This window comes from Eschrichtius robustus, chromosome 5 (genome assembly GCF_028021215.1).
Source record: "Eschrichtius robustus isolate mEscRob2 chromosome 5, mEscRob2.pri, whole genome shotgun sequence".
NCBI classification, from domain to species: Eukaryota; Metazoa; Chordata; class Mammalia; order Artiodactyla; family Eschrichtiidae; genus Eschrichtius; species Eschrichtius robustus.
Genome location: NC_090828.1, coordinates 118649764 through 118661887, shown reverse-complemented (window position 1 = coordinate 118661887; position 12124 = coordinate 118649764). Strand labels below are relative to the sequence as shown.

General features: G+C 43.5%; 1 pseudogene; it reads right to left on the bottom strand.

The window, feature by feature from the left end:
- Positions 1–9535: 9535 nt before the first annotated feature.
- On the bottom strand, positions 9536–10583 carry LOC137765406 (protein CDV3 homolog pseudogene; annotated as a pseudogene).
- Positions 10584–12124: the final 1541 nt, after the last annotated feature.

Below are 12124 nucleotides of genomic sequence, written 5' to 3'. Positions count from 1 at the left end.
TCCGAACCTGTACCATATTCGTACCCTAACCCTAACCCTAAGGTACCCTTGACTGCTTCTGCCTCCAATTGATTTCCTAAACACTAGTGATTTAAGGAACAGGTTAAAAAGATAATCGTAATGTGATTCCTATATAACGGGTGTGTTACGTAACTTATCCTAGTGTCTAAACTCTTCTCCATGGCTGGACCCCAAATAATATTCCTTTACGTGCTAAGTGCTATGTAGAGAGTGGGATAGGTTTAATAAACACCCTAACCCTAACACGTACACTAATCCCAACTCCTACCCTAACCCTAGCAGGTAACCTAACCCTAACCCGTTCCCAAAACCGAGCCCTAACTCTAAAATAACCCTAACACTAACCCTAACCCATACTCTACGCCGTACCCGAACACGTACCCTAAGCCGTACCCTAACCCTAACCCTAACCCTAAGCTACCCTTGACTGCTTCTGCCTCCAATAGATTTCCTAAGAACTAGTGTTTTAAGGAACAGGTTAAAAAGAGAATCCTAATGTGATTTCTTTATAATGGGTGTGTACCTTATCTTATCCTAATGTTTAAACACTCCTACATGGCTGGATCCCAAATAATATTCTTTACGTGCTAAGTGGTATCTAGAGAGTGGGATAGGTTTAATAAATACCCTAACCCTAACGCGTACCCTAACCCTATCCATTACCGTTACCCTAACCCGTACCCTAATCCTAACCTGTACCCTAAACCGAGCCCTAACCCTAAAACTAACCCTAAACCTAACCCTAAACCATACCCTACGACGTACCCAAACCCGTAACCGAACCCGAACCATAAGCCGTACCCTAACCCTAACCCTAACCCTAAGGTACCCTTGACTGCTTCTGCCTCCAATAGATTTCCTAAGCACTAGTGTTTTAAGGAACAGGTTAAAAATAGAATCCTAATGTGATTTCTTTATAATGGGTGTGTTCCTATCTAATCCTAGTGTCTAAACTTTTCTCCATGGCTGGACCCAAATAATATTCCTTTACATGCTAAGTGGTATCTAGAGAGTGGGATAGGTTTAATAAATACCCTAAATCTAACACGTACCTTAACCCTAACGCCTACCCTAACCGTAACACGTACCCCAATCCTAACCCGTACCCTAAACCGATCCCTAACCCTAAAACTAATCTTAATCCTAACCCTAACCCATACCCTACGCCGTATCTGAACCCATACCCAAACCCGTACCATAAGCAGTACCCTAACCCTAACTCTAACCGTAAGCTACCCTTGACTGCTTCTGCTTCCAGTAGATTTCCTAAGCACTAGTGTTTTAAGGAACAGGTTAAAAAGAGAATCCTAATGTGATTTCTTTATAATGGGTGTGTTCCTTATCTTATCCTAGTGTCTAAACTCTTTTACATGGCTGGATTCCAAATAATATTCTTTTACGTTCTAAGTGGTATCTAGAGAGTGGGATAGGTTTAATAAATACCCTAACCCTAACGCGTACCCAAATCCTAACCCCTACCCTAACCCTAACACCTACACTAATCGTAACCTGTACCCTAAACCGAGCCCTAACCCTAAAACTAAACATAACCCTAACCCATACCCGAACCCGTACCCGAAACCGTACCATAAGCCGTACCCTAACCCTAACCCTAACCCTAAGGTACCCTTGACTGCTTCTGCCTCCAATAGATTTCCTAAACACTAGAGTTTTAAGAACAGGTTAAAGAGATAATCGTAATGTGATTCCTTTATAACGGGTGTGTTCCTTATCTTATCCTAGTGTCTAAACTCTTCTCCATGGCTGGACCCCAAATAATATTCCTTTACGTGCTAAGTGGTATCTAGAGAGTGGGATAGGTTTAATAAATACCCTAACCCTAACGCGTACCCTAACCCTAAAACGTAACCTAATCCTAACCCGTTCCAAAAACCGAGCCCTAAATCTAAAACTAACCCTAACCCTAACCCTAACCCATACTCTATGCGGTAGCCGAACCCGTACCCTAACCCTAACCCTAACTCTAACCTTAAACCTAAGCTACCCTTGACTGCTTCTGCCTCCAAAAGATTTCCTAAGCACTAGTGTTTTAAGGAACAGGTTAAAAAGAGAATCCTAATGTGATTTCTTTGTAATGGGTGTGTTCCTTATCTTATCCTAATGTCTAAACTCTTCTACATGGCTAGACCCCAAATAATATTCTTTATGTGCTAAGTGGTATCTAGAGAGTGGGATAGGTTTAATAAATACCCTAACCCTAACACGTACCCTAACCCTATCCCCTACCATTACCCTAACACGTACCCTAATCCTAACCTGTAACCTAAACCGAGCCCTAACCCTATAACTAACCCTAAACCATACCCTACGCCGTACCCGAACCTGTAACCGAACCCGTACCATAAGCCGTACACTAACCCTAACCCTAACCCTAAGGTACCCTTGAATGCTTCGGCCTCCAATAAATTTCCTAAGCACTAATGTTTTAAGGAACAGACTAAACAGAGAATCCTAATGTGATTTCTTTATAATGGATGTGTTCCTTATCCTATCCTAGTGTCTAAACTCTTTTCCATGGCTGGATTCAAAATAATACTCTTTTACGTTCTAAGTGGTATCTAGACAGTGGGATAGGTTTAATAAATACCCTAAACCTAACACGTACCCTAACCCTAACCCGTACCCTAACCCTAACAAGTAAACTAATCTTAACCCGTACCTTAAACCGAGCCCTAACCCTAACCCTAACCCATACCCTACGCCGTACCCGAACCCGTACCTGAATCCGTACCCTAATCCGTACCCTAACACTAACCCTAACACTAACCCTAACCCGAAGCTCCCCTTGACTCTTTCTGCCTCCAATAGATTTCCTAAGCACTAGTGTTTTAAGTAACAGGTTAAAAAGTGAATCCTAATGTGATTTCTTTATAATGGGTGTGTTCCTTATCTTATCCTAGTGTCTAAACTCTTCTCCATGGCTGGACCCCAAATAATATTCCTTTACGTCCTAAGTGTTATCTAGGGTGTGGGATAGGTTTAATAAATACCCTAAACCTAATGCACACCCTAAGACTAACCCCTACCCTAAACCTAACACGTACCCTAATCCTAACCTGTACCCTAAACTGAGCCCTAAACCTACAACTAACTCTAACCCAACCCTAACCCATGCCCTATGCCGTACCCGAATCCATACCTTAAGCCGTACCCTAACACTAACCCTAACACTAACCCTAACCCGAAGCTACCCTTGACTCCTTCTGCCTCCAATAGATTTCCTAAGCACTAGTGTTTTAAGGAACAGGTTAAAAAGAGAATCATAATGTGATTTCTTTATAATGGGTGTGTTCCTTATCTTATCCTAGTGTCTAAACTCTTCTCCATGGGGGAACCAGAAATAATATTCCTTTACATGCTAAGTGGTATCTAGAGAGTGGGATAGGTTTAATAAATAGCCTAACCCTAACGCGTACCCTAACCCTATCTCCTACCGTTACCCTAACACGTAGCCTAATCCTAACCTGTACCCTAAAACCGAGCCCTAACGGTAAAACTAACCCTAAACCTAACCCTAAACCATAACCTACGACATACCCACACCCGACCCGAACCCGTACCATGAGCCGTACCCTATACCTAACCCTAACCCTAAGGTACCCTTGACTGCTTCTGCCTCCAATACATTTCCTAAGCACTAGTGTTGTAAGGAACAGGTTAAAAAGTTAATCGTAATGTGATTTCTTTATAACGGGTGTGTTCCTTATCTTAACCTAGAGTCTAAACTCTTCTCCATGGCTGGACCCCAAATAATATTCCTTTACGTGCTAAGTGGTATCTAGAGAGTGGGATAGTTTTAATAAATAACCTAACCCTAACGCGTACCCAAATCCTAACCCCTACCTTAACACTAACACCTACACTAATCCTAACCTGTACCCTAAACCGAGCCCTAACCCTAAAACTAAACATAACCCTAAACCATGTCCGAACCCGTACCCGAATCCGTACCCTAAGCCGTACCCTAACACTAACCCTAACCCTAACTGTAACCCGAAGCTACCCTGGACTGATTATTCCTCAAAAAGATTTCGTAACCACTATTGTTTTAAGGAACACGTTAAAAAGATAATCGTAATGTGATTTCTTTATATCGGGTGTGTTCCTTATCTTATCCTAGTGTCTAAACTCTTCTCCATGGCTGGACACCAAATAATATTCCTTTACGTGCTAAGTGATATCTACAGTGTGGTATAGGTTTAATAAATACCCTAACCCTAACGTGTACCCTAATCCTATCCCCTACCTTAACCCTAACACGTACCCCAATCCTAACCCGTACTCTAAACCAAGCCCTAACCCTAAAACTAACCCTAACCCTAACCCTAAACCATAGTCTATGCCATACTCTAACCCGTGCTCGAACCCGTACCCTAAGCCATACCCTAACACTAACCCTAACCCTAACCCTAAGCTATCCTTGACTGCTTCTGCCTCCAATAGATTTCCTAAACACTAGTGTTTTAAGGAACAGATTAAAAAGAGAATCCCAATGTGATTTCTTTATTACGGGTGTGTACATTATCTTATCCTAGTGTCTAAACTCTTCTCCATGGCTGGACCCAAAATAATATTCCTTTATGTGCTAAGTGGTATCTAGACAGTGGCATAGGTTTAATAAATAACCTAACCTTAAAGTGTAACCTAACCCTATCCACTACCCTAAGCCTAACACGTAGCCTAATCCTAACCCGTACCCAAAACCGAGCCCTAACCCTAAAACTAACCCTAATCCTAACCCTAACACAAAACCTAAGCCATACCCGAAACCGTACCCTAACCCTAACGCTAACCCTAAGCTACCCTTGGCTGCTTCTACCTCCATTAGATTTCCTAAGCACTAGTGTTTTAAGGAACAGGTTAAAAAGAGAATCCTAATGTCACTTCCTTATTATAAGTGTGTTCCTTATGTTATCCTAGTGTGTAAACTATTTTCCATGGCTGGACCCCAATTAATATTCCTTTACGTGCTAAGTGGTATCTAGAGATTGGGATAGGTTTAATAAATACCCTAACCCTAATGCGTACCCTAACCCTAACCCCTACCCTAACCCTAACACGTACACCTATCCTAACCCGTACCCTAAACTGATCCCTAACCCTAACCCTAACACTAAACCATACCCTATGCCGTACCCGAACCCGTACCCGAAACCTTACCATAAGCAGTACCCTAACCCCAATCCTAACCCTAACCCTAAGCTACCCTTGACTGCTTCTGCATCCAATAGATTTCCTAAGCATTAGTGTTTTAAGGAAGAGGTTTAAAAGAGAATCCTATTGTGATTTCTTTATAATGGGTGTGTTCCTTATCTTTTCCTACTGTCTAAACTCTTCTCCATGGCTGGACCCCAAATAATATTCCTTTACGTCCTAAGTGTTATCTAGGGTGTGGGATAGGTTTAAAAAATACCCTAAACCTAATGCGCACCCTAAGACTAACCCCTACCCTAACCCTAACACGTACCCTAATCCTAACCCGTACCCTAAACTGAGCCCTAAACCTACAACTAACTCTATCCCAACCCTAACCCATGCCCTATGCCGTACCCGAATCCATACCCTAAGCCGTACCCTAACCCTAACCCTAACCCTAACCCTAAGCTACCCTTGACTGCTTCTGCCTCCAATAGATTTCCTAAACACTAGTGTTTTAAGGAACAGATTAAAAAGAGAATCCCAATGTGATTTCTTTATTATGGGTGTGTTCCTTATCTTATACTAGTGTCTCAACTCTTCTCCATGGCTGGACCCAAAATAATATTCCTTTATGTGCTAAGTGGTATCTAGAGAGTGGGATAAGTTTAATAACTAACCTAACCTAAACGCGTACCCTAACCCTATCCCCTACCCTAACCCTAACACGTAACCTAATCCTAACCTGTACCCTAAACCGAGCCCTAACCCTAAAACTAACCCTAATCCTAACCCTAACACAAAACCTAAGCCATACCCGAACCCGTACCCTAAGCCGTACCCTAACCCTAACAATAACCCTAATCTACCCTTGACTGCTTCTACCTCCATTAGATTTCGTAAGCACTAGTGTTTTAAGGAACAGGTTAAAAAGATAATCCTAATGTCATTTCTTTATAATAGGTGTGTTCCTTATGTTATCCTAGTCTGTAAACTATTCTCTGTGGCTGGACCCCAAATAATATTCCTTTACATGCTAAGTGGTATATAGAGATTGGGATAGGTTTAATAAATACCCTAACCCTAATGCATACCCTAACCCTAACCCCTACCGTAACCCTAACACGTACCCCAGTACTAACCCGTACCCTAAACCGATCCCTAACCCTAAAACTAAACCTAACCCTAACCCATACCCTACGCCGTACCCGAACCCGTACCCGAAACTTTACCATAAGCAGTACCCTAACCCTATCCCTTACCCTAAGGTACCCTTGACTGCTTCTGCCTCCAATAGATTTCCTAAGCACTAGTGTTTTAAGGAACAGGTTAAAAAGAATTCTAATGTGATTACTTTATAATGGGTGTGTTCCTTATCTTTTCCTACTGTCTAAACACTTCTCCATTGCTGGACCCAAAATAATATTCCTTTATGTGCTAAGTGGTATCTAGAGAGTGGGACAGGTTTAATAAATAACCTAACCTTAACGCGTACCCTAACCCTAACCCTAACCCATACTCTACGCCGTACCCGAACACGTACCCGAAACTTTACCATAAGCAGTACCCTAACCCTATCCCTAACCCTAAGGTACCCTTCACTGCTTCTGCCTCCAATAGATTTCCTAAGCACTAGTGTTTTATGGAACAGGTTAAAAAGATAATCGTAATGTGATTCCTTTATAACGGGTGTGTTCCTTATCTTATACTAGTGTCTAAACTCCTCTCCATGGCTGGACCCGAAATAATATTCCTTTACCTGCTAAGTGGTATCTAGAGAGTGGGATAGGTTTAATAAATACCCTAACCCTAACACGTACCTTAATCCTAACCCCTACCCTAACCCTAACACGTAACCTAATCCTAACCCGTACCAAAAAACCGAGCTCTAACTCTAAAACTAACCGTAAACCTAACACTAACCTATACTGCACGACGTACCCAAAACCGTACCCTAAATAGTACCCTAGCCCTAACCCTAACCCTAAGCTACCCTTGACTGCTTCTGACTCCAATAGATTTCCTAAGCACTAGTGTTTTAAGGAACAGGTTAAAAAGAGAATCCAAATGTGATTTCTTTATAATGGGTGTGTTCCTTCTGTTATCCTAATGTCTAAAGTCTTATACATGGCTGGACCCCAAATAATATTCCTTTACGTGCTAAGTGGTATCTAGAGAGTGGGATAGGTTTAATAAATAGCCTAACCCTAACGTGTACCCTAACCCTATCTCCTACCGTTACCCTAACACGTAGCCTAATCCTAACCTGTACCCTAAAACCGAGCCCTAACGGTAAAACTAACCCTAAACCTAACCCTAAACCATAACCTACGACATACCCACACCCGACCCGAACCCGTACCATGAGCCGTACCCTATACCTAACCCTAACCCTAAGGTACCCTTGACTGCTTCTGCCTCCAATACATTTCCTAAGCACTAGTGTTGTAAGGAACAGGTTAAAAAGTTAATCGTAATGTGATTTCTTTATAACGGGTGTGTTCCTTATCTTAACCTAGAGTCTAAACTCTTCTCCATGGCTGGACCCCAAATAATATTCCTTTACGTGCTAAGTGGTATCTAGAGAGTGGGATAGGTTTAATAAATACCCTAACCCTAACGCGTACCTTAACCCTAACCCCTACCCTAATCCTAACACGTAACCTAATCCTAACCCGTACCCAAAACCGAGCCCTAACTGTAAAACTAACCCTAACCCTAACCCTAACCCATACTCTGCACCGTACCAGAACCCATACCCTAAGCCGTACACTATCCCTAACCCTAAACCTAAGCTACCCTTGATTGCTTCTGCCTCCAATAGATTTCCTAAGCACTAGTGTTTTTTTTTTTGTTTTTTTTTTTTTACATATTTACTTTTTATTGAATTTGTTAATGTTACAGAGTTTTTGCACTGCCAAACCATGCCTGAGAATTCAAAGAAAGAAATGGTACAATGGACAGCCTCATCCACCCATCATACAGCATATTAAAACTTGATTCATGTGCATTTTGATAATTTCACAATCTTTTAAAAAGTTATAACAAGGGTTGGAATTTTTAAATCTCCTGCAGGTCTTCAGATTTCTATGCCATTAAGTAACATTTCCACATATTCATCTCATTCCTCAATAACATAACCCCCAACAAAGTTTTGCTGGAAAAAAATGCATACTTTTTAGGGGAAATATGTGGCTCAAGGTCCAAGAGGTTACTTGTTAAAAGATTTCTGGTTCTCAAATGAAGTCTTCAGATTAACCAAGAATCCTTTCTCACTCATCCAACCTCTCCTTGGCTGGCTCAGCTACTCACCCAAGTACACCAGAACGTAGGCATCCTGCCTGCCACTTCAAATAATGCCAACATTATTGCCCAGATATGGTTTGCATCTGACAGCAGATGACTCTGTAACACTCCTAGGAGTGCGATTCCTGCACTGACACTTATCAAGACTGAACTCCTAGAGGAAAATGCTCCCACATCAGGAGTTTTACTCACCCATTTGCTTCACTCTTGCCAGTAGCAAGTCTGCAACTCCTACATTTGGCAAAGGGATTTTATTATAGAGAAACCCAGACTCTGCATCAAGTGGTCACAAGCCACTTTGAAATATTTCTATTGAACCGAAGATACAAAACTAGGAAATTACCAGACTATCTCATTAGATGGAAAGACTTTTCAGTAATCCTGGGTAGCGTCCTGATGTCCTTTTCCAGGACTAAAAATTACTGGATAGTTTAAGCTGTAATCATTAAAAACAGAAGTGCTACATCACCTGTCTTTCGCCCCCGACTCTCCAAATGAACACCATAAAAAGACACACCAGGAGGTTGATGACAGAGCTAGGCTGGGACAATCACTGCGTCTAATACCTTAAACGTTTGGGCACAAGTGCATCTGGAATTCTTGTCAGAGATCATGCAAGATCCATGAAACTTCAGTGGGTTTTAGGTTGAGGTTCTGCTCTCACTGCTTTGAATTTATAAGGACACATCTGTGACTCCCTTGGCCTGAGCAGAAAATATACTCTTTCCACCAGTTTACTATACAACTTAGACCTGATTAGAGGAAGCTTTAGCAGCACCTGAAGTAGAGCCCCCTGCATCTACTGCCCTTTACATCAAAGGCCATCTGGTTCTGCTCTAGGGATTGGCAAATTCACGAGACGTTTCACAATTCCAATGCATATTTCAGGTTACTTAGCCAAGCAATATGCTCTGTCAAAGAACTATTCCAAGTCAAAGCAAAAAAAAGAAAGAAAAAAAAGAAAGAAAAAAAAAAGCCTTAATATGGAACACAGAAAAAGCACTACCCAAATAAAAAATTACTAAAAAAAATAAGATTATTCCCTCCCCACCCCTTTTCCCACTTGGTGACCCGAGTTTGGTTGAATTTAATTTGTGGTTACCTCAGAATACAACTCAAAGTTTAAATTATAAATCACAGCCCTACACAGATTATCTGAACACATCAGTTCTTTTGAGAGCGGCATGTTCCGGGAAGTCTAATACCCACTACAGAGTGTTCCTTATGAATGGGGCACAGGACAGGTTAATTAAGGTCACTTAAATCTTCATCTTTTACAGCAGATCAGAACCCAGATGGCTGACTTTCTGCAGAATTTCTGATAGGAATCCAGTAGAGCTGGTTTCAAGTTTCACATCGACACTTAAAAGCTGTAACCTTCTTATCCAGAAGTTGTGATCCACATGAAGTCCACAATGAATGCAGCAAATCTGAGGTAGTCAACCCTTACGAAGGCTCAGTATTTCCGGCTTTCTACATGCTTGGCAGTGGACTGCAGGGATGGGAACTGTGTATCACTGTAGATTTCTGGTGGTCCTTGGGGGGCTTTCCTTGTTGTGGTCAACCTGGCCCCAGGAGGCCTATACACGCCACTAGTCATTGTCGGTTCTGGGGTTTCTGTAACAACTACTGGAGCAGGAGGTGCTTGTACCGAAGCTGTTTTATTCCAGGGACCTGAAGATTTTTCTACACCACCACCACCTCCTCCGCCTTCTTCCCAGTTATCACCTGGATCTTCTCTTTTTTCATTTTCATCTTCTTCCTTTTCACTTATTTGCATTGCTTGAACTCTTAGGCCGCTGTAATCAACCTCTTTTTGCTCAAATTCTTTCCACTCATCTTCATCCTTTGTCACAACCTTGGTGGCGGCCCCAGGGCCCGTGGCCCCCGCGCCCGCGGTCCCGCTGTCGCCCGGCCGGGTCCCCGCGCCCGCCCCACCGCCCGCCGCGCCCGCGGCTCCGCTGCTCCCGCCGGCGCCGCCCGCCGAGCCCGTGGCGCTCGCCGCCCGGTTGCTCCGCTCCTTCTTCTTCTTCTTGTCTCTCTTGGCGAAGAAGTTGTCCAGGCTCCGCTCCTCCATCTCAGCCATGGTCGCGGCCTCCTCGGCCGGGATGGGTGGGGCCGGCGGCGGGCGCTGCCCGCGGGGCTCCGAGCTCGGGGTCGAGGCCGGCTCGGCGCTCAAGCTCCCGGGCGCGGTGACGCCTCAGCCCCGCGGGGTCGCCGAGGCGTTTGCGTTGGGGCGAGCGGCTCCCCCCGCGTGCTGGCGAACGGTGGTACGGCCCTCCTTGGGGCTCGCGTGCCGCTGCCGCCGCCCCGCCCGCACGGGCTGCAGCGACAGCGGTGCAGGATCCCGCCCGCTCCGCTGCCGGAGGGCAAAGGGAACGTGCGGGCCAGAGGTTCCAGTCAGCACTCGTGTTTTAAGGAACAGGTTAAAAAGAGAATCCTAATGTGATTTCTTTGTAATGGGTGTGTTCCTTGTCTTATCCTAATGTCTAAACTCTTCTACATGGCTAGACCCCAAATAATATTCTTTATGTGCTAAGTGGTATCTAGAGAGTGGGATAGGTTTAATAAATACCCTAAACCTAATGCGTACACTAACCCTAACCCCTACCCTAACCCTAACACCTACACTAATCCTAATTCGTACCCTAAACCGAGCCCTAACCCTAAAACTAACCCTAACCCTAACCCTAACCCTAACCCATACTCGAACCCGTTCCCGAATCCGTACCCTAAGCCGTACCCTAACACTAACCCTATCCCTAACACTAACCCAAAGCTACCCTTGACTGCTTATGCCTCAAATAGATTTCCTAAGCCCTAGTGTTTTAGGGAACAGGTAAAAAAGAGAATCCTAATGTGATTTCTTTATAATGGGTTTGTTCCTTATCTTTTGCTACTGTCTAAACACTTCTCCATGGCTGGAACCCAAATAATATTCCTTTACGTGCTAAGTGTTATCTAGAGTGTGGGATAGGTTTAATAAATACACTAAACCTAATGCGTACCCTAACCATAACCCCTACCCTAACCCTAACACGTACCCTAATACTAAGCCGTACCCTAAACTGAGCCCTAACCCTAAAACTAACGCTAACCCTAACTCTAACCAATACCCTATGCCGTACCCGAATCCGTACCCTAAGCCGTACCCTAACCATATGCCTAACCCTAACCGTAAGCTAGCCTTGACTGCTGCTGCCTCCAATAGATTTCCTAAGCACTAGTGTTTTAAGAAACAGGTTAAAAAGAGAATCCTAATGTGATTTCTTTATAATGGGTGTGTTCCTTATCTTATCCTAGTGTCTAAACTCTTCTCCATGGGGGAACCACAAATAATATTCCTTTACATGCTAAGTGGTATCGAGAGAGTGGGATACGTTTAATAAATACCCTAATCCTAAAGTGTACCCTAACCCTAAACCGTACCCTAACCCTAACAAGTACACTAATCTTAAACCGTATCCGAAACTGAGCCCTAACCCTAAAACTAACCCTAACACTAACCCATACCCTACGCCGTACCCGAACCAGTACCCGAATCCGTACCCTAAGCCGTAACCTAACACTAACCCTAACACTAACCCTAACCCGAAGCTACCCTTGACTCCTTCTGCCTCCAATAGGTTTCCTAAGCACT